We start from the raw sequence: 25,532 nt of genomic DNA on the forward strand, positions 1-25,532 counted from the left end.
TGACACTCATACACAAATCTATGACAGAGATAATGTTTTCTCTCTCCGTATGTGAACAATAGATAACCACGATTATTAATATAACCAACAATTACTTTTTCTGACAATTTCTAATCATGCCATTACGATCTGATTCGTAATTCTTGATGACAGGATGTGGGACAAATTTATTTTGCTCCATTTATACAATAATATTATTTGTTTAAATCATTGTTTGTCTGAAATCTTGAGATATAATCCTCCAAGGATTTTATAGCGTTTTCACTATTATTATTTTTTTGGTCATAATATCGTTTAAGTTCTCTGAACTGTTTTCCACCGCACTTTCCACATAACCTTGTTTTCCTCGCACTCCAATACCACATCGCAGACACGGTATTGGTCCTAGATTTCCCACGCCGTATACCTGGGAAGTGCATCCAGCAAAATTCACTTCTACAGGCTTTGTTGCATCGATTTACTGAACTGATCATGAGCCAAGTACAATGCTTCATCTTGTATATATAATATTCTTTATTTAAATATTTGTTTTAATTATATAAACGAGTTTGAGAGATTATCCCAAACTAGGCCTTCTAAATATAAATTTAATTTCGACAGATTATCTCCTGACTTACCAGTACGAGATTTGGTTGATCCGAAAAATAAAAGTTTGATCTCGAAAATTCATGACGCCAAGAAAGAATTTTACACGGATGCTGCATCTCATGTATGGTCAACGTTCAAGATAATTCGCAATACTGTCAAGGACGCTACAATGAATGACAAACGAGAGGCAACTATCATTAACTACATCGCTGAGTACGAGGGCAATCAAAAATATTTATTCAGAGTAAAATTTATTGTACTAACAGAAACAGGTAGTTGGATTATCCGTGATAAACATGATCCTGTCCTTGGTAATAATAAAATTGCAATATTAAGTAAAAATTCCAGACCGGGTCTATTGACTGGTATTGACAAACCGTATTGTGAGCGAGCGTACTCTATAACAGCAGTTATTTATGGAATCTATGAGATAAATAAAAAATCCAGCGTTGATAAACTGGCACCCATGAAATTTTCAAGGTTAAATTGTGTAGCCGAACGAGTAATAGAACACTTTACAAACGCGATGCGTGGAAACGGATTAACTGATTTAAGACGTGAAAAAATAAACTCTTGGCATGATTCATTTAAGGATACCGGTGCTACAATACAAGATGTTGCTGAATTAGGAAAAATATTAAAATTTCAAATAAAAGTATCAATGATAACGGGAGAAGTACTGTACGAATCGAAATATAAATCGAAAGGAGCTTCAAAAGATATTATTGATCATAATGCGCATGCATGGACCAGCGCAGTAACAATATTTCCACCTGATCGAACTGTTAGATTTTACACCTCAGATTCGGGAAGCATGTTTGATTTTATTAACGAAATAAGTAAAAACGATCCTTTATCGGTATGGATATTTTAAAGTGATGAGGAAGGTGGATTTGATCAGTTTGTTAGACCAAACGGTGAAATATATCGAACAGAATATCTCCACGACGAGATGAAAAATCTCGCGGAGAAGTTTTTCACGGAAAATACTGACAAATTACTAAATAACTGTTTTACCGTTTCATCTGTTGCGGCTCATTTCGCTAGAGAAAAAAAATCATGGAAACCAACACAATTTGATCTAATCGAGGTCGTACGCGCAAGTTGCGTCAAATACGGACACGGCGGATTGTGGAATACCAAATATAATTACAATGATGTTATTTCGGTTGATATGGTTGCATGTTATCCGGGAAGTTTCCTAGGATAAGGAGATTGTTCTGTGTACTTTAAAAGATTTGGTCACCCCACAAACGAGATGACGCGAGTGGCAATTAATGGACCATTACCTGATTTTGATCTGACTGGATACGCTTGTGTTGAATCATTCGAGTTTAACGAAAATCTTCACCAAATTTGTTATGTTTGGTTTGGCAGACATTTTTGTGAAAAACGTTGGGCACCTATAGTTATATTACGATATATGCTAGTTTGTGCGATATTGACATCGTTGGTTGTCAGTGAGGCAATTATATCATATCACGCGCAGACCGAAGTTTGGTTGCCCATGCCAGATTCTATCAGTTTTGATGAAGTCATTAAGGAATTTAAAGAAAAATGTCCTGGTGTTTCCGAAGATGATATTATCAAAGAAGCTAATAAAATTCTCGAGATTAAACTTAAAAATAACGAAAAAAACCGCAAAAGATCTCGCTAGAAGAATTATAGGTAAATTTACTCAGGGTGGTGCATATGATCATAAAAGACATTACGCACGATTAATTCTAGATGATGCCAAGTACGATTTTATAATTACTGATACAACAGCGAGAAATATATTTGTAAATCGAGAAAGTTGGCTTAAGTTTCAATAAATTTATTATCGATGAATAATAGATTTCCTGAGACCGCAGTCAGAGTCGCAACAGATTCATTTCATATTTCGAGTAAATATTTAGAATCTGTTATGGAATTTATAGGTAGTGATGAACGATGGAGTTCGTGGAGAATAAAAAAAGAAATATTACACAATTATACAGAATCAGCAGATGTTCCGATGAGAAATGTTTATCGTAAGTGTAATAAAATATCAGAAATGTCGAAAGCACCGTCAGTGAATGATCCAATAATTAGATATAAGACAGTATATCTCAATGGACCTGGTGGATGCGGCAAGACGACTCGAGCAATTAATGCTTTTAGAAATTCAAATATGATCGTGCTGACACCCACACATAGACTTGCACGCGAGATGAAACAACGGCAAGTACAATCGTGCACGTATCATAGTTTATTTCGGCGGCGCGGGGATACATGGACTCCTGAACGAATGGGAGAAAAATATATACCTAAAATAATTATTTGGGACGAGATATGTACGGTGTCATTGAATACATTAAAAACGTTTCTTGATTGGTTGTTGACGAAAAATACCGTTATAATAATGTGTGGCGATCATGGTCAGCCGCGGCCTTTTGTTGGACCATCTCCACTTGATTGGTTAAAAAATTTCGTCGATTATTACGAAGAAAAAGATGATGATCATAGAGCTCTCGATGAAAATTTAAAGGAATTTAAAAAATTAATCAGATTACAATCAAACAAAATTCAGTGTGAAATAATACGCGGAGTAATCTCAGATACCTCAATGAACGATTTTTTAAATTTATGGAGACCCAACGATTTGATAGTAACAAGCAGATAAATAATCAGAGACGCTTTACAACAGAAGTTATTTCTGCTGCATAAAGAAAAATATTCAGAATTGCCTGTACCGTTATGTTATAGACCATCAGATCCACGAAAACAGAATATTAATGTTGATATTCCAGGGCAGACTGAGAAACAAAATCTCGTATTAAATGATATCGTCGCTGTTGATATCAGTGTGGTCGAGGATGCATTACGCGCTGACAAATCTCCATGGGTGTTGGGATACGCTATGACGATCCACTCGTCTCAGGGATTAACTATTTCTGACACACAAGTTTGGATCGTGGATGATCGTATCGAGTGGTCAAATTTAGTCTATTTAGCGGTATCAAGGGTTAGAAAAATATCTCAATTACGAAGAATCATAATTCCTGAAATCGTTGATAAATTTAACATCATCGATGGTGATATAATAAGAAAAAAATTAATCGGATACAAACAATGTGATAAAAAAATAAACGCGATTTTGATCTTGATGTTGAATTTATTATTGAACTAAAACAGCAGCAGAATAATCATTGCGCAAGTTGTAATTGTATAATGCTGTGGAGGTATTCGAGTAATGATTCAAGACAATTTACCGTAGATAGAAAATATAGTAGTCTCGGTCATATACGAGAAAATATCATGTTGACCTGTCTTGAATGTAACCGACGTAGAGGCGCTAGTTAAGTGATCGTGGTGGTAATTGTGTATCCTCTGGAATTATTTGTAGTTGTTCACGTGTAAATGCACGTTGAGGGGCAGCCGAATCTAGTCTGTAGATTGCAGGTCTACTTGAGGATCTTGTCATGGTGAATATTTTGTGTGTGGTAACACTCCAAATAGGTTCAGTAGCTCTTTTTTTACCACCTTCAAGTTCACCCGGTTCATAGAAATATCTAACTGTAACATCACCCAGTATTTTTTGTTTTTCAATATCTTTTCGCATTATTGGTATATTTTGTTTAAGTAATTGCATTAATGGGTTTCATGTTGGTTGTTCGTGTAATCTCATTATTTAATGCAGATATCACGCTTGGTAATCTTGCAACCCATTCCCGAGATCTTTTTTCTTGATTAAATTCCTTTGCATATTGATATCCAAATAACCGCTCGGCAAGTGTTCGATTAAATCATTCAACAATTGCCTGATCACGGTGAATTGCAGTATGCCCTCGTCGTATTTTGGTATTATGTTGTTTCATCAACGATGATACTGGACCAAGAAATTCCTTACCAGGATCAACCTGTAGCAGCTGTGGCCATCGTAATGGTCCTCGTTGCTAAATTCGTTCAAACGCATCGGCTACTTCAGATGATGTTTTCACTGATAGCGGCTCTGCCTCTTTATATCTACTTGCAACATCAACAGCAAGTAACGCGTACTTGTATGTTTTTCTACGTACAGTATCATGTGGTAAAAACAGAATATCTGCTTGATGAACTTCATTAGGAACACTAACATCAAAATACGCGTACTGAATTCGTTTCGGTGGTGGTAGGTAAATTTGCCATATTGATTGTCTGGATAACCACGCTTCAGCAGTAGAATGTTTAACCGCTGCTGCATCAGCAAGTTTACTAATTGCTGCTTTACCTTTCCAGTACCCCTTGGTGAATAATAAATTGATTCCATTATATATTACCAGACCGTAATACGAGTTTACCTTTCCAACCAATTAGCTAATTTTTCTTTGATATTTTTATTTTTTATAGAATCTAGCGCATGAATAAATTCCACATCTGCAATATACCTATCTTGTAGATTTTTACTTTTATAAGCTACATCATGAGCTTGACTAGCTCGATCAATAGCGTTTATTGGTTCCTCGCCTGGTTTTGGTTGATCCTGATTATCAAGTCTAATATCAAGTCTGGTACCAGGACCGCAATAGTTATATCCTGGTAGATGTTTTTCTCCGCTGTATTTAGACCATGGAGCACCTGGAAACTTTTGACATCAAATTAGCAATATCACCACCGCGCTTATTAGGTAAAAATGAAAATTTCTTTCTACCACACACAGAACATTTTCCACCGTACGCTATGTTTTTATTTTTTGTTGTAATCGTAGCTAAATCAGTAGTTGGAGTTTTAGATCTACAACGTAAACAATATAAATTCATGTTATAACATATATGGATATAATTGACTTCTCAGCAACTCGGCGATGAGAGCCAGTTAAACACCACCCTGCGTTACCAAATTCCATCAGAATGATTATCATAGGACCATCTGGATCGGGTAAGGCGCAATTATTACTTAATTTGATAATGAGATGGTTGAAATGGGACAAATTATATTTGATAGCACCATCCGTTGATTATCAGAGGTGTTATGACGTACTTAAAGATTTCAATGAAAAGGCAAGATTACTGGACGAAGATAACGATGTTATAGAATTTATAACCGATATTGATGAAACGCCGAGCGTTGATGTTTTAGACGGATTTATTAATAATTTAGTTGTGTATGATGATGTGATACTAGATAAACAAACAAATCCAGCCAGAATAATTTCTCGTGGCAGACATAAAAATACAGATGTGATCTATGTTACTCAGCGGTATACACAAATTCCGAAAGTGATCAGAGACAACTGCAATATTTTAGTTGTTTTTAATGGCGTAGATACACACGATGAGAAATATTCATCAAACTTGGTGCAATGGTGACATGGCTTATAATAAATTCAGAAATTTCTTTTCACGAGCGCAAGTTACTCCACATGGATTTATAACAATAAATTTACATGATCCAAGAACAAGATATCGTGTAGGTCTTGATAAAATCTTTTAACGTTTCTGATTTTTAAAAAAAATTAAAATTAATAGCAGCAGAGAGGGCGCCTACCAATGTTGGTCGTCTGGTGGAAAAAATAAAAATAAATAAACACGTAGAGTATTTTATTTTTCAGCTGCTATTTCGAACTAAGGTTTCATTAATATAATGGTCCCTTACAGAAATAAAAACATCCCAGGAAGCGTTTATTTGTAAAAATCTGGACCTTTCTGCGGATTAGATTTCCATGAAGGTTTTATTTTTTTTGTCGGAATTCTTGGGTCTGTTCCCCCTCTCTGCTGATACATATTAAATTGTATATGTGTCATTGTCTCCTTTAAAAAAAATCACGTATGTCGTAATGTAGGGCCGATGTGAGGGAGGCACATATGACCCCTCTCCTTGATTGAAAGTCTGAACCTCCTCCTCGTCCAGGTTCGCCACATCCCGGGGAGAAAACAATAACGTATTATGGGACAGCCTGTCTATGAATGGAAATGTCGTCTTAACTGAATGATCTCTTTGCTGCTCCTTAATAGTCCCTACTCAAACTGTGAGAAAGATCCATGGTGGACCTGTTTGCAATCAGGCTCAGAAACAGACTTCCCTTTTACGTCAATTCTGTCCCAGACCAGGAACCATGCGCAGCTTCAGCTTCCAGTGGGATCGGCTATTCGCATAAGCTTTCCTACCATTCTGAATGTTACCTCAATTTCTGCAAATAATTAGAACTTCTAATCCTCATTTCATTCCCATCGCCAGTTAGAGCTATTTTTGCCTCTTGGGCCTACCTAAATTGCTTCTCATTGGAGGATGTAATGAAGGTATTACTTTAGTTTCCCAATACATTCCAATTTTTTTTCCTTAGCTTGTTTAGCACAACAAAGAGATGACATTTCTACTTTGGGACCCGCCATTGAGGCATAACACGTAGAGAAGAGAGACATCAGCATTGCATAAAATGAACCTGTCACATAATGGTAAATACATGTCTTTTTCCTTGGTTTTACTCAGTTTAATGAGAGCATCAGCCTACCCACTTCACTGACAAATTCAGCTGTGCAATAGTGACGGATAAGTTAATGCTGCTATTAAAACGTAGGAAGTTGACGTAAAGTTAATTTTAATTATGCAATAAACAATCGTTGAACTTTCCGAATACCCTCCTCGTACGCTGCACTGACGTCATGGCATGATTTTCATATGTGGATGTCACGGTTGCCTGCCCGCGATTACGTAAGTCAGGAACAAAGGAATGGGGTAGCGCAATGAGTATGTCGATCCTGCACTGTTACGGCGATTTTGTTTGTACAAGAACCCTTCGTTAGGTGTTAACACTAGCATATAGATGTTAGAAGCTTTGTTCGGAGAACAAAGGACCCTCAACGCTATTGTAAATCTCTCCGCTTGGACAGATGGCCTGAGGCTCGTCTGTTAAACTGGACAGACTGGGGCTAGAACTGATATCCAATCAGAACTGAGGAAGGGTGGGGCCATCAATTCAAACCAGAACTTAACAGTCAGTTGAACTAATAACGAATTAGTGATTTGTAAGCCGTCGTACTGGTAAAGCAGAATATAATTCACTCCGAGGGAGCCACTAGTGATTTGGCGGGAAAACTCTTAGTACATTCTAAGGACAGAAAGCTTCGTAAAGGTCAGTGAGTTATTTGCTCGATTGTTGCAAAATGTTGCTGCATTGTAATTGTAATTATGTGCAGTATGTACATTTACTTACTAGAATCGTTAGCACGTAGAATTACCCTTGTATTGTTAATTTACATGCGTACTTGAGAAATGAGCTATGATTATGTAGATTGCTCGCTCGTCATAATTAATATTGTATTTCACTATAAGTTACTTCGTAGTAAACTAGTGTATTTATTCATGTGATATTCTAGATCTTGCCATTGTGAATTAAATGGTAGCTTGTAAAAGGTTGCAGTGTGTAAATTTAAATAATTTGGATATTTGAATATTTGTGTACACTTGTGGGAGTGTAATGTACAGAATTACGTCGGATTATTGTGATGTTGTTGAGAATAATGAGATTAAGAAAATATATATATTGATGTGACGCAATTTAGTGATTTCTGTATAATAAGTAGGATACCGCTCTTATTGCAACGTTGTTTTTATAAGAACGTGTGTGTTTTTCGATGTGCAGGAATGCGTGACCAAAGATGTAGATAACCTTGATCTGATGATTGATTGTTGATTTAGTGTGAGCGAGATGGCTAACACACATGCTAACGTCCTTGTGTTTTTCGTAGGAAGCTTTTGGGGATAGAGTAGTGAAGTCCCGAGTCTCAGAGAGACAGGATATAAATAGGCGGAGAACGCCGGAAGGAGAAATAGAGAATAGAATTAGGCGGGGAACAAGCCTCGTTGAAGGAAAGAGAGAAAGAAAAGGAGGAGGAGAAAGGAAGACAAAAGGGGAGGAGGACAGGAAGAATCGGAGAACGCCGGAAGGAGGAAAGCAGTTGGCGTAGCAAACTCAGATGAGTAGAAATCAAGTACAGGGAAAGCCATCTCACACTAAAATCACGTGATGAAATAAGTTGTCACATGGTCGAGAGAAAGTAGATTGGTTGAGAACTTAATATCGTTTAATTTGTATTATGTATTAAATTGCTATTATTTTGGATTTCACCCTTGTGTTCTTAATAATTTAATTGTCGGTATTGCTGACTGGGGGCTCGGAGCTTTACTTCTCTTTATAACTAATTTCACTTCCTACAAAAAAACGAGCCAGGGTGGGAATTCCTCAGTAATTCAAATAAATATTGGGAGCATCCCACCCCAACGCATAACAGGGAGTCATATAGAACTCCACAGTGGAAAAGGTAACCCTTCTACGCACGTACTATGCTGGCTGCAAGAGTGGATTGCTTTCTGCTTACAATTATCCACTCTGTGAGAGGATGCTATTTTACCACCCACCCACCCCCAAAAAAAAGAACCTACATATTGTCTCAATATTTTCTTTTTGAAACAATTAATAAACAGAATGAAAGGGAAGCTACATTTACCTGTAAAAAACCCAAAACACAAAAAAATTACTGGAACACAGGAAATATATTCATAATAATCAAATAATTCAATTTTATCAACCCCAGTGCATGTATTTATTGATTTAATTTTAAGTAATTGCAAAAATGATGCAACTCAATAAAAAGTATTAATTGCATTAAAACAAATGAAATGAATGTATTTTTTACTATGCATGTGTTGAATACAACAACTGTCATGGTGTAAGTAGTAAAAATGGTTATTAGTGGGTATTACTAAAGTGCCTTAAGTTACGAAAAGATGCGAATAGTTACGAAAAGTGCGAAAAGTTACGAAAGTTGAGAAAAGTTACGAAAAGTTGATAAATATTACAAAAAACTTGCGATAAAATCCAAAAAATATTGCTAGCTAAGACGAGAAAAGTTGCTTTGAAATGATTATTTAAGGTTATTTGTTCCCTAAAGCTATACTATATCTAAAATTACATTAACTGTTAGCCATACGAAAGATTTCCTTCGTTTGATAATGTTTCAGAAGAATTTTGTTTCAACAACTGCTACGAAAAGTTAATATCGTAACCTAAATCCCAATTTTGGTCGCTCAAAGTTACAACAAAGTCATTTTCTCGACATTTTGTTACTAAAACAAGTAAGCAATAGCAAAGATTTTCATTATCTTCATTTGCATCAGTGTAAATATATTTTGGCTTCGAAAAATGAAGTAAAATAAAATTTCGTAGATTTCTTTCAAAACGGCATGCATATTTTAAATTGAAGTATGAGTATTTATGTAAAATATTGTCTCTCGTTTTTATTTTTTATTCTTGTTTCGGTTTTAAATTGTCTTTTTTTGTCAGATGTTGTTATTAATGGTAGCGATGTTTTTGTATTACTGTTTTCCACGGGCGTCCTTACGCCATATTATGTTGATATTTTGTCCGCATATTAGCTAAGATTCATCTGAGTATCATGTGACGACAGTCGGCACCTGGTATGGCTATATAGCTACTTTATATACACTGCACTTTACAGTTTGCATTTCGTACTTGGCATATTTGATGATGTTCTAGACCTTTCTGTCCGCTTTCTTCTAATTTGGTTCGGCTTCCGACCTGCAGAAGGAGTTCTGGTTGCAGTTCTTCTGCTATCTGTCGAGTACATCATATTTGGATGGTCTTTACCGCAGTCAGTTAGAAATAATTTTGGTTTTTAATCCTGTTGTTCTTCCGTCATTCTGGCCCAGTGAGCAATGCCGACAAAGTGCTGCAAATATCTTTCACTGAGGCGATAATTACCCATGTTTCTAAGGGAACGATATCTCTCTTCTGCTCACTGGTAAAACTTTGGTAATTCAGCTAGCTTCCAATACTGTGGCCGGTTTTAGGATGTGATTTGCAAACTCGGAGTTGTTTGTCCATGTGCTTGCAAGTTTGCCGTTGTTGACATTGTCTATGATGTGTTCTTGATGGTTATGGTTGAACGTCGGTGTAAATAAACAATTCAGTTTGACAAAGCTATAATCCTTCGATCCATTCTTTGCAGGGTACACTGATTCTACTTTCGAATTTAACAAAAGATAAGGCCATCATACAAAAAACGTATACAGGCTTTCCAAGAGTTGGACATTCCAGATATCTGTCATGAAAGTCAGGCGAGCACAGTAAAAAGCCTGAATACATGAGATGTTTCTGAATTTTGTCTGATTCGTCAATGCCCGGACATTTGTAGTGCGCCCACGTCTGGCATGTCTAATCCTACTGTCAACGTTTTCGAACTTTCCAGTAATATTAGATTTTTATATTAGGCAAACAAAAGTACATTTTTGACCAAATATTCAAAAATGAAATAAATATCCCCTTCGTTTATAACTTAGCTTAATTATCGGGAACTAATATTTCACGTGACCTTTACAGCAAACCCACACATACTCAGATATACATAAACTTCAAATCTTGTCATCCCAAACATATAAAAAGTTATCCCACTTAATTTAGCCACATGAATATCGGTTGATCTTAGTATGTGTGTATATATGTATAAGTGTATGTATGTGTATATATGCATGAATATGTATGTATATACGTGATTCGAAGACACATTGCGGTTATCACGTTTACCGAGTTTTCGCTTCGCCGTGGTTTCTCCTCTTCAGCTATGCATATAAAGAACACAGCTATATTGCACAAGCAACATAGTATTAGGAGACGCATTACAGTTTCCATGCTTAATGACATGCTCACTTCATCCTCGTTTTAAACGATGACATTGAATAACAATTATGACAGAATTATCATTAGTGTGTGTGTGTGTGTGTGTGTGTTATACTGAAATGTATCAGGCGATGATTTATGTCTTATATCCGATTAAAGCCAAAATTAAGAAAATATTATATCACTATACGTTAGGTAGTTGCGATATTGTTCGTTTACAATGTTTAAGTGACTATTATGTAAGTCGTTATATGTGATTCCATTCACAAAGGAATATCCTAAGTCGTTATATGTGATATGTGCTTCCATTTACAAAGGAATATCCCAAGTCGTTATACGTGATTCCATTCACACAGGAATATCCTAAGTCGTTATATGTGATTCCATTCACACAGGAATATCCTAAGTCGTTATATGTGATTCCATTCACACAGGAATGTCCTAAAATCTAAACAAGCGCATATTATTTTCTTAATCCAGGAACATTTTATCATGCAGAAAATGTATCTTGTTATATGCACCGTGATATAAAGAGTGCCTTTTAGACATTCTGTTGATATTATAGGATTGTATATGTATACAAATCACAACCATTTCACATAATTAGGTAACATTATGGCATCATGTTTATTACATTTTAGAGTTTATTAATCAAGTTAGATGTTCCGATGCATGATGTGCACTTAACTTTTATATTAAAATAAATATTGAACTTTTCTAGACTCTGTTGACTTGCCTGTTTCATCTAGAGACATTATCTTAATGCAATCATTGCAAGAATACACCATAGCATTAATACAGCCTTACAACATAAATGAAAGAATTAGGTAAGAAGAAAAAGGCACTTACCTCACAGTAAATACAATCCGTCTTACAATCCTGAGAACAAACAGAACAAGCATTTTTCTTCGACATTTTCTCAGCGAACGCAAAGTACGAATCAAAGCAAGATTATACAGACAGCAATATATAATTTATAAGCTAGATATTATATATAAAACAATCATCATTATTGTTTTAGTTTAAATACAAACTGGGGTTGCTGAAGAGATTCTTCTTTGATGTCAATGTTTAGACATGGTCACAAATCTGTAACTCGATTACTTGTAAGATAATTACCACATTCACAACTCTCCGTATGTTACCTTCACATAAATGATTAATTATGAGCTTGCACAAGAACAATTATAATAAAAAAACGTGTGAGAATCAAGTCTCTTTATTCATCGTGAACATTATAATATCGGCTTTGAATGAAGTTGACAGATACAAGAACCTCCATCAGCTTATTAAGAATAACCTTACTCATGAAAGATGTAGATAATGTCAATATCTTTTCAAACTTTATAACTCTTCTTACATTTCTTAAAATCGAAGTAGTGGCTGAACCCGTTGTAAGAGCTTGTTGGGTCCTTTTCGCAGACGATAAGCGATGTTTACGAAAAGAACCCCATTTGCTAAAAGAACCTATACAAACTATTAAAACCATATGAAAAACAGTTATTACACATTATAATTGCATTTGTGAAATAGAAATACTGATTGCAACTGATAATAAAATATAGTCGATCCATTTCGCTGACAAGTAAGTCATTTACGCGAAAAGGATATCATTCGCAAAAAACGATCTTTTTGGAAATGTTTTATATATATATATATATATATATATATATATATATATATATATATATATATATATATATATATATTAAATCCTATGTAGAACGAGTTATTGCACAATATAATTTAATTTGTAGAATAGAAGTAGTAATTGAAACTGTAAAAAAAAATATAAGTAGTTGGGTCGGTCAAGATAGATAGATAGATAGATAGATAGATAGATAGATAGATAGATAGATAGATAGATAGATAGATAAATAGATAATTTTAAATGATCTCATCGCCATGAAAGATACCTTTTTGAAAATTTTCGCACTTTCCGTAACTTTCTGCATTTTAGTCATACCAGTTATTAACATTAATTTTTTAAATTTATGTTGTAGGTATAACACCACTGCCTTTTTTGTTTCGGAGTCTTTTCGGTGATTCTTTTCACCGATGACACGCATACTCCACGCATACTGCATGAACCAAAATGTATGTTGTCTGAATTTGACGCATATATTGTAGTCTTTAAATTTAAAAATATCATCAATAATTATGTTAAAAAGACATGGCATGTATGTGAAAAATTGTAAAGAATTACTTTGTTTCGGTTATTTTCTTGTTATATGCCGGTAATTCTCTTTGTGTTACTTTGTTGCGGTAAATCAATGTACCATGATATATACCCACTAAAATATCAAATTTACATAAAATAATATGATTACTATACGAGTTGGCACCGTTCAGCAACAGCTTTTTACGTCCACCCTGTTGTCAAACCAAATGCTGTTGCTAGGCACTTACTACAAGTGGCACCAGCTTCAAGTACGAGATGAGTGGCACAATACTGCTGTTGTAAGTCAGATGAACGAGATCAAAATACAACAACAGAGCTTGAAAAGGTGCTATGCAACATCAGATCAAGCAAAGCAGCAGGATATGAGGATACGAGGATATGAGTTCTGAAGCATATTGGCTCGAAGGCATAGGTATAGCTCGCCGCTTTATACACTCGGATTCTCAGGGAAAAGTGCATGCTGACATTGTGGCGTCAGACATCTCGAAGCCTCGAAAAGATCTCAACAATGCAGCAAGCTATCGAACAATCTCTTTGCTTTCAGTCAGTTTTAAGGTACTTGAACGCCTGAATCTCCAAAGAATTGGTAAGCACTTAGACAACATTATAACTGTTCAGAAGGCAGGCTTCAGGCATGGCCGCAGCACTTATTGCAAACGGTTTCCGGAGGAACCTTAAAGCTGGAGTTGTTTTGTTCGAACTAGCAGCGGCATATTACACGGTCTGGCATGCAGAGCTCTTGTTGAAAATTTCCAAGATAGTTTCGACTATCAAACGCTTCCTTCGCGACAGGCGCTTCAGCGTGCACAACCGAGAGAGCTGCAACTCTTGGAGACATCACACTAATGGACTCCCACAGTGGTCTGTTCTTTCCCCAAGTTTGTTCAATGCCTGAAACACAGTTGCGCAAGTTCATGTATGTAGGCGACCCAAAGCCGCTCGGTTACTGAGCTTCAAGAGGTACTGAACAAAGACCTGGAGGAAATGACGGACCTCTTCAAGAAATGGCGTCTACAGTCAAGCACAACAAAGACAGTCCCCAGCGTATTCCACCTTTCATAATGCAAATGCGAATCATGAGCTTTGCATCCCCCTCAATGAGTAGCACATAAAACACAACCCGACACCAACATTCCTTGGTGTGACTCTGGACAGGTCACTAACATTCTACAACCAATGAAGAAATCTGCAGCACAACTGACCACTCGAAAAACCTACTACGCAAACTAGCTGTCTCAACCTGGAGCGCTAGTTTTCAGACACTTAAGACATCATCACTGGCCCTGTGTTATTCGACAGCCGAGTATTGCGCTCATGGGCCATATCGTCCCACACCAAGCTAATTGACGTTCAGTTCAACACAACAATGTGCATATTCTCTGGAACACCTTTCTACTCCTTTACCATGGCTGCCGGTACTCAACAACATTCTTCCTCCGTATATCAGGCGCCAGGAAGCAACCACAAAACTGCTGGCTAAGATCCATGCCAATAAAAAACTTCCACTGTATACATGGACACCACTTCACATTCAGCAGTCCGCTGGCTTCGAGACATGCATTCATGTTATTAGGTCCATTACCGGAGGATATGACAGCTATTTCGGCATGGAGTGTTGAGTGGTCTTGAACTAATGTTGTAAATCACTCCCTTGTAGCTGATCCATCTGTCTGCCCTCCTAGCTTCAACTTTCCACAACATATGTGGACCACTGGAAACCGTTTCCGGACTGGACAGGGTCGTTGTACAGTCAATCTTGTCTGATGGGACCAGGCCACTGACTTGTCCTGTAGCTGTGGAGCTTTACAGACCATGTGACATGTTTTGAACAACTGTCCACTGCAAAAGTTATCCGCTGGACTGCTGGCTCTTTACCTTACTGACGATGGTGCTGTTAAATGGCCGAGCGTGCACTACACACATTAAATAATTTGCATACGTTTGATTGATAGTTTGTTTTCGTTCCCCTCCCCTTCCTCATAGATACCCATACAAGCATTCATATAAGATTCTATCATTTTTGCGCTATACAGTAGTTTGTTATGCAAATCCATCAGCACTGATTAACCCCAAGTATCACTTTATAAAGTGTAAGAGATGTAAGTATGGACATTTTGGAAAAAAAAAAAATTGTCGATCAGCCACTGATAGTTTACCAATAAGTCAGCCATCTAAATATATGGATTATACCTGCTTTTACAATCTTCATATATTGGGAAATATAAAATCTTGTCATTTGTTCTTGTTGGCAACTACATTAAATTTTTGTATTTAGTCCTGTTTATATGACTATTAAGACTCAGTGGTCTTACACTAAGTATCAGAAAAGTCCAAAAGCCAACAAGTGTTGTAAAATTCAAAGATAATTTATTTCAATACAATACAAGGTGAAAAAAGAAGAACTTGCGGTATTGCAAATTAAATCCCAATTAGTTCAAGAAGTTATATCATCTATCGTAATGAGTAAAGTTCTAATTAAATTCCTATGGTGCTCGAAATAAGATCCAGCGCTGAAGTTGTTGATTGTAACTGTAATCTTGAATGTACTGATTTACTAGTGGCCTGAAGTATGATAAAAACAATACTATAATTTAAGATGTCCTTGTTTGAATTCACTATAACTCCAAATTAATGTTTCTGTCCAAGAATACTATTGAGCACTTTGTAAAACCAGAGAAAAATAATTCGAATAAATCCAGTTAAAAGCTGCACACAACAATGCAAATTGTTCTGCTTCAGATCCTAAATGCAAGAATTAATAGTTTTTCAAGTAAACAAGACTATATAAGAAACTAAGACACAAAAGTAGAGCGAGGATGTAAGTCGAAAGTTCATTTCTCGAAACTTCTAAGTTGTAAACAGATAAAATATTGTATCAAAATTATAATAAAGAACACGGGAAACATCGGGTACAACAGGTTCTTCATAGGGGTAATTCCAATATCCTAGACCCAGACCGAAACAAACATGTATATCTTTATTGCTAATGCTCCTATTGATTGATTTGTATTTTTTTATTATTTTGATATTAATTACCTCTTGGCTTGCTGTTAGGGTTGCAGTGATTTATTTTTCTTGCTCCAGTGACTAGAAAAGGTCTTTGCTTATTCCATGGCAAAAATAAGTCAAACACAACATTCTGCAGATTATTTGTTTCTATATTTAGGGTAGGAGGATTCCTTTCAAGTGTTTGCTATTAAGTTGTTTGTGACCAGTTCCTATATGTAAATGCTTCGCGAAGAATTTAAAAGATGAAAACCACAAATAGTTATTGAAATTTTGAGATATTTGTTTCTGTTGATTATTACAATTCAATAAGTTATTCCAGAAATAATAAATACAATTAAGTACATTGAAATTTTGAAAAAATATTGCTAATAATATATTCCAAATTATTCATAAATGTCAAAAGTACGACCGGAAATATTAGCATCATCTTTATCCGAGAACATGCTTTTATATGAATAGTTAATTTTATGCCATGACTTGAGAATTTTTTTCTGATTGCTGCGAAACCTTTCAACTATTGTCATTAAAATTATGTTATTATCATCATCATTATTATTATTATTATTATTATTATTATTGTTATCATTATTATTATTATTATTATTATTATTATTATTATTATTGTAAGAAACCTAGCAGAGTATTGCATTTCTTTCTGTCAGATATTTATCACTGAAGAAAATCTACAATACCAGTATTTGTGCTACTTAATATAAGAACACAATACTTTGGCAGGGGTGGCTCCCAATTTATTCTGAATTGAGGACATTTAAAGACTCTGCTGCTGAGCTGACATTGTTAAAATATTTAATTCTACTGACCAAATCAAATTTCCGTAATCAAATTTTCATCAAAGTTCATATGTGGTCTACTCTTTTATAGAGGCACTGCTCAGCTGATTCTTGAGAACATAAGTCAAAGGTCGAGGTAATAGGAATTTTGATTCAACATGTTAAGTCAAATTTCATCAAGTGTCACATACCCAGCATCATAGTTCAATTACACTTGAGAAAGGGCCGATTCTTACTGAATCTCTGATTGATAGATCGAAGGTGTAATGTTGCTTTTCACACTCTCATTTATATAGTGCTGTGTTAAAAAATTGTCTCTGTTTTGGCTTAAAAAAGTAATTTCCTGTACAATTACTGTTACAAAATATAGATAGCATCAATAAAGCTGGAATGTTGTATTATTTTCTACATACAGATGTATATCAAAATATGACAAAGTGAGCTGCCTGCCCCAAAATAATTTGAAAAATCCTCTTGCCCTCAGACATGTGCACATTTTTATTGGAAGAAGTTTTATATGACCCTATTCAGATTATCAGATATAGTTTTGTTTGATGAAAACAATTGAAATGGTTCATGGTTTGACTATATATTCTTGAAATAGGATAACATAAAATACTGGAAATTCAAAATACGGTGTTGTAAATTAAATTCCAAATAACCCTAAATGTTCTAACACAAGTCTGAAAAAATAGAGTTTTCTGAAATGATTCCAACAGTATTGAATGTCTCTATATAACACAATGATGCAATCCAGAATGTCTTGGAAAGAACTCAGAAAAAAGTAATGTAAACGTCAAAAATCACTGAGCACTTTCCGTGAACCCTGAAATGATCAATTTCATCCAGAACAGCAATCTGGGAAAGACCTGGAATTTGTATTTCAAACAGAGTGGGAACCCTGTCATATTAACGTTTTGATACCACCAAAAGACTTGGCAGACATCCTTAAAATCTTGGTAATTTTACTTCACCAGAATGAAAAGTTGTAACAGCATGAGGTTTCTACTAAAAGACTTCTTGGATGTTTTGTTAGTTCTAAATGATGTCTTGCTTGTCCTAATTATAAATGATGAAAATCTAACATACCCAACTGCTAATTTGAACTTTTTTTATTGTTGAATATTATTAGAGGTAGTTTCAATTCTAAGCAGTTAAAATGAAAAGGAAAAGAATTATAATTCTCTTGAATTCATGAAAATTATGTTCAGTTAGAGCATCAGTCCCTTTGAGGGACTCTTGTTATAAAAAAATCAATTTTTGGATATATCTGAAGAATACATTTAATTATGCCTTAAAATATTGCTTATACATTTACCACAATTTTATACAACACTTAATTCTTATGTTACCTGTTTAGGCTCGAATAAACAGTAACACAAGACAAAGATATAACAACAAGCTTTGAAAAATATAACAAATGATTTATTTTCCTGGAAAAATATTGAAAAAATAAAAAAATAGAATTTACGGTTTCCAGAATCAAATCCAAAGACTCTGAGAAGCTCATGTGTCCCTTAAAATATTAATAGGGATACGATTGGCCAAATCACCCAAGAGTGATATAGAACCCTTCGATATGAATGGTTCATAATTCTCCATAATACAATCAGAATGGGGTTTATTAAGCCCAACAAATGTATTGCTTTCTATACATGACCGTGACCTTGACCTCTTAGAAATAAGAGCATCTGGAATAGGTCTGTCTTGATTATGATGCCTATTTTTCAATCTCTACCAATCAGAAAAAAACGTCTTTCTTCCTGTTATAGGTACACGTGGGAAGAGACAAGGATCTTGAATCAAGCTTCTCTGAAGTTTGATTTTTAGAAGTTGTGCCAGTTTGAGTTTTAAAAGGGCTTGTATAAGGCTGAAATACTTCTCTGCCAAAAGACTGTTGAGTAGAAGTCTTATTTACAAAAGGAACTTTATGAGTTAAAGAATACTCATCAGCAGCACGAGTTGCATTTTCCAAGGTTTCAATCTGATGCTCGTCAAGATAAGATTTAATGTCACTATGGACACTGTTTTTGAAATCTTCAAGTACTATAAGTTATTTGAGACTTTCATGATCTCGCTCAACTCTCTTGGCTAAGCACCAGCTATCAAATAACCGCTGTTTTTCTCTAGCAAAGCGATATGAGTTTGTCCAGCTTCTTTTCTATAGTTTCTGAATTTTTGCCGATAAGCTTCAGGGACTAACCCATAACCCCTTAAGATGCACTCTTTAACCATATCATAGTCACCACTTTGTTGAACTTACAGTGAACTGTAAATATCATTTTCTTTACCAGTGAGTTCACATTGTAATAACTGAGTCCAATGCTCCCTTGGCCATTTCAAATTTTCAGCAACCTTTTCAAAATAAGGAAAATATTTGTCTACATCTTTTTCTCTGAAAGGGGGCACTAATCTAATATTCTTTGCAAGATCGAAACTCAAATTTGTATTTGAAGTATGCTGTTCACTTGCCAGCTCTATTTTCTTCATTCTACATTGATATTCCCTCTCTTCCTTTTCCCTTTGCATTTGCATTTGTTCTTTCTGTAATTGCATTTGTCCTTCTTTCTCATTTTTTTCTGCTTGTAAATGCATTTGGTTTTCTTTTTCTCTTTCCTGTCTCTCTTTCTCAAATTGCAACTTGCTTTGTTCTTTTTGTAATAACTTTTGTTTTTTTTCTTTCACCAATTTAATTTGTTATTTTTCTTTTCTCAATTGCATTTGCATCTGCATTTGTTTTTCTTCTTTATCTTTCTGAAGTTCAAGCTTCATCAACTCTAATTCCATCTTATATTTTAATTTTAATTCCGTCATTTTTATGTGAGAGTCTAATACAGATTTAATGATCCAAACCAAAGCATTTTAATCCAAAACTTTCTTTTCTACCAAATGCTGAACTAAAATATTTCTTGTTTCCTGTTTCGTTAAGGAAGCCTTTACCTCATTAAGATCGTATTTTCTGGCAAGTTGAATGAATTCATCTTTCTTGAAAAGATCTAACTGTTCCTGGGTAGGATTTGAAAGAAAGATTATTACTTTTGATGACATTTTAGAAAATCTTGCCGATTTCACTAAAAATTTCAAAAACTAGGGGAATTTAAATATTCTAGCCAAACTTCAAAATTATCCCGGACGAGCCCCAAATTCTTATGTTACGTGTTTAAACTCGAATAAACAGTAACACAAGAAAAAGTGAAAATAACAAGCTTTTGAAAAATATAACAAATAATTTATTTCCCTGGAACAATATTGTAAAAATAAAAAATAAAACTTAAGGTTTCCAGAATCAAATCCAAAAATAATACAAGAATAATCCACGAATAACGTTTCTGCAGTCCTAATATTGAAATGTTCTAATGATTTCAAGTTTGAGTCCCGAGAAGAATCCAAGATGGAAGGCGATGACTTATCCTAAAGCCGGTATTGTGTTGACGTCTACAGTTCCTCTTAGAAACACAATAATTTATCCTCTGGTCTGGGAAATCGAAACAGAATTTTCAATAAATGTCCCTGTTCACGAATTCTGCATGAATACAATGATATTTCCAGAGAAGCCAATTAATCTTTGAGAGTCCAAATATTTCGGAGAACAATTAACTAATAACTCAAAAATTCAAAAGTTCATTTCTGGTCACAACAGATGAAAACAACTTGACATCAAGTGTTTAAAAGCCCTGGACTCTAAGATCTCTCTCTCTGTAAACATCATTATTAATACTAAGTATCTCGCAATTCCGGAAACGCCTAATTGCGAAATATATTGCGAAATAGAGGATGACGTGACCATGTTTACATATAAAAGTCACATAGCTCCTGTATGTTCTTGATGAGAGCCATTCATTTCGCTGCTAGAAAAGGTTGTTTACTTGACCCTCAATCAAGGCTAGGAATTATGTCAAAAATAGAAACCAGTGCTTCTATTATTAGGTATCTTAAGTTGGAACTCAGGTCAAACTGAATTTTCTGGAAAATATCAATTTCCTTGTAAACAAAATTACATTATATTGACATGTAAAGAAAAATAAAAGATTCCAAAACCCACAAACAATCAAATTAAATCAAATACAACTTAAATCAGTTATAAATTAAATCTAATATATGTAACATGATATAGTCAAATGTAACCTATGTAAACACAATGGGCGAAAGTTAGGTGATACTGGTATACCTACAAATATTTAATCATATGTCATCATAAATCATTCAGTGGTCAAGCCGACAATGTGTTGCCCACAAAAATTATTTTCTCTCATAGCTGAAGTATTAATTTCAACATGTTATGATTTGTGTATACATTTATTAAAACTCAACAAAGAGAAATTCTTATCAGATGTATACATATACACACATACATTGGAAAATATGCAAGTATTGTTGACATATATTGTTTGACTTCAAATTGACTCCGTGTCTAACTTTGTCAACTACCACTACTAACTACTGTGTCACAAAAAATAAATGTGATTCTAAGCGGTGTATATCCTTCACACATTCAAAAAAGCACAGATAAAGTATGACTAAACAAAATGTATGTATAGCGGGTATAATATGATCATACATGTGTAATAAACTAAATATTATAATTATGGCTAGATGATTTTATTCCTTCCTATCTTGAATTAAGACACATTTCTATTACAGAACTATTTCTACTACTTCTCTTACTCATCGTGTTATTGGCCATACCCATCGTCATAATCTTGATCTTTTGTGGATTTCTGGATCATGCCTGAACCTAACAGTAGAATTATGACTACTTGATTGTTCTCATTTATGTTGTGAATTAAGACAAATTTATAATACAGATTATACAGATTATAAACTTCTGCTCATCTTAGTGTTGCCCTTAGTCATATTCACAATCTTGATTTGTGAACTGGTATTGTTTAAAGAAGGTATGCTGCATTTTCTACTGTACACCCTGGCAGTAAAATGGGGAAGTGTTTTTGTGGTCATGAAAATGAAATTGGACGTTGTGGAGGTTGCCATTCTTGTCAGAAGAAATGTGAGTGTGAACAGTCTATACATGGCGGCCAGTATTAATGGTGGAGGAAGAACCCGTCAAATCCCCGGAAAGAACCACCGACCCTCGAGAAGATACTGGCAAGCTTTCTCACATACCCACATTGGCCAAATCCGAGACTCGGACCTACGCAGACAGAGGTGAGATGACAGTGATCTGTAACGGACTTTGCTTTAGACCACTCGGCCACTCGGGGCCCCTTTAATTCAGTACACACGCCATTGGAGATGAAAGCAGAGATTATTACCATGTTCAATCGTTGATGTTGCAGACTCCAGAGAAGTTCAGTATGCTTTATCCCTGAGATTTATTTTAAATGCCTGACTTTATACAATAGAATTATAATTACATGCTTTTACACCTTCCTATTGCGAATTAAGGACAAATTTATATTACAGATCTGCTTCTTCTGCTTCTCTTACTCCTCCTGTTATTGCCATTACCCATCTTCATAATCCTGTTTTGCTGTGGATGTGTGGATTGCTGTAAATGCTGCAGGTTTTATGACCACTATCATGAAAAGAAGTGTTGTTATGTGACCTTTCATTGTTTATTGAAAGGATGCTGCAGTGTTTTCTACTGTAGACCAAGCAGTGAAAGGGGGGGGGGGATTTTCGGTGGTAAGAAAAGTAAAAGGGAACGTTGTGGAGGATGCCATTCTTGTCAGAATAAATGCAGGTGTGGATGGCCTGGTTTCCTCAAAAGTAAGAAAATGAGATCTTGTGGCGGCTGCTATTGTTCCTGTTGTGTGGAAGAAGTAGTGGGTATAGGTTAGTTATCTTTAACAATGCCATCTTATTGATTTATTAGGAAATGTTTTTCTCAGATTGATATAAATTGTGTCATGATATGTTATTCTCAAGCCTATGGTAAAATGACACATTGGAAAATTTAGAGAAATATTTTAGAATAAAAATTTAGAGAAACATTTTATTCTGAAACTATTCCTTTGTTTTGTGTTATCATATGCAGCATTTCCATCAAATACAAGAAACAACTGTGACTGAATATAGATGCATTAAAAAGCCAATAAAGTATCAAATTTAAAATTACACATTTAAATGGATATAAGGGGATACATATCTTTAAAAATGTTACTTTTTTCTGACTCACAAAATATGCACTTGACAGGTATTCATACTCTTAGGACACCTGTCATCATTCTTTTTTATATCACCTTTTAGCAACATTTATGGGTCTTTGAATATGTGCAGTCAAACTGCTCTATAAGTGTTGCATAATAAATATATAAACTTTATTAGCTTCTTTGTTTTGCGTTTAGTTACGAAGGCACATACTAAAATGTATGTGTGAGACTGTAAAGGAACAAAACTTTAATTTTCATATCTACTTTGACTGGCTTGGCTTCTTCATTTTGATGGTACTTTCAAGACATTTTTGGCTATATCATGTTGAGGAAATGGGAGCTAGACGCTTTTCCCTAGAAAACACTAAGGAAGGAGACCTTGGCAGACCAGTGTAGGTCTAGAACCCTCTACTCTTGGACACTGCATCTGGCATTCTACTAACTGAGGTACCGAAGGTCTGTTATATGTGCTTTAAATAAAAACATTAAGTGAATGGAAATGAATACCAAAGTTTCTTTAAATTTCCTGAGGACTTCAAGATTTGGATGATGATTATAAACTATTCACTTGAAAAGTCTGATTTACGTACATGCCCATGACATATATAGTTATGACATCACTAAGTAAAATCCAGTCCTTCTCTGATATACTGGTATGCTAATTTGTGGCTGCCATGATTATAATTTTGGAACTATTGAAACATTATTTGGAAAAATGATGTTAAACATTAAAGTCAGTGCAGATCAAATTGAATTATGGACATGCATGCAGAACCAGTTTATAAGGTTTTCAAACTTGTCTAGCCTACTCCAAGCACCTACTACTTTTCACTACAGCAAGAAAAGTTTGAAGAGCATTATGTATATTTAATCTGCATTTTGTTTGGTTAGATTTTGATATTTTTGTTCTATTTTAGTATATGCTATTGATAATAGTAGACTAGACTTGACATTGTCAGAATAAAATTCTTTTCTATCTGACGTGAATTATTTGAGTTTTTTTATTCTGTAAGCAACTAACACAGCAAACATTGTCTCTATGAGTATGGGTTTAATATTATGATTATTATTAATACAAATAAACATATTTATCTTTGTCAGAGTCAAGAACATTGTGTTTACTATGTTAATTATATTACAACTTTAGAAACAGACCTCTAATTATAACTAAGATTTTATCTTATAAACATTGAGGACCTTCCAGAATGTAATTTTCCATTAGGTAATAGGTTTGATTTAGAAAATGTTAATTATGACTTGAGGTCAAGTAGATAATAATAATAATGCTAAATAATAATAATAATAATAATAATAATAATAATAATAATAATAATAATAATAATAATAATAATAAAGACTTTATTTAGAGAAGGTAACTCAATAAGTTACAGAACAAATTTACATTGAGGCCTTCTATATGTTATGTACAATATATACAGTATATACAACATGATGTGAAGAATCTGGCTTGACACTAAAAAATTAAGTGAATTTAAAAATAAAAGAATCAAGTCTGGAACATATGCACAGGCATCTGTGAACATATAATCATACATAAAGTATAAAATATCGTGCATTGAAATAATCAACTGTGAAAATGATGCAAAACTACAGAAAAGAAGGAAGTATTTATTTTACTAGAACTGTTCAATTTTCTAAAGATTTCATCCATTTGAGACATTGATTATGAAAAGAAGAAATGCTAGGAGCCTGCCTTAGGTTATGTCACTGGAAATGTTGTTTCATACCAGTGGACCAGTATCTTGAAAACCTTTGTAAACAATTCCTCATTTTGCCTTGGTATAATGTAATTTTTACTTGTTATGGACCTTCAGCATCTCTTTGGTGAAAGATATTACTAAGATAGATAGGAATGGTTTGTCTGAATACTTTATGCATCAATTTGGCCTTTGTAAGAAATATTCTTTTAGGTATTGTTAAAATCTTTATATTATTCATTGCGTTCTGTAAAATGTCTATAATTAAATGGCAATCCCTCTTTTGGAACCTTAAAAGTGTTGTTATATTTGAATAAGAAATATTACCCCAAATTACATTACAATAGTCCAGATATGGCTGAATATAACTTTTGTAAAAGATGGCCCTATAATGAAGAGGAATGTTTGTTTTGATTTTCCTCAGTAGCCAAAGATAAGAATTAACCTTTTTTGAAACATGTTGGATGTGAACAGACCAAGTAAGATTGTTATCTACGA

Source organism: Sinohyriopsis cumingii, unplaced genomic scaffold (assembly GCF_028554795.1).
Source record: "Sinohyriopsis cumingii isolate HCF-2022 unplaced genomic scaffold, ASM2855479v2 utg000695l, whole genome shotgun sequence".
Lineage (NCBI taxonomy): Eukaryota > Metazoa > Mollusca > Bivalvia > Unionida > Unionidae > Sinohyriopsis > Sinohyriopsis cumingii.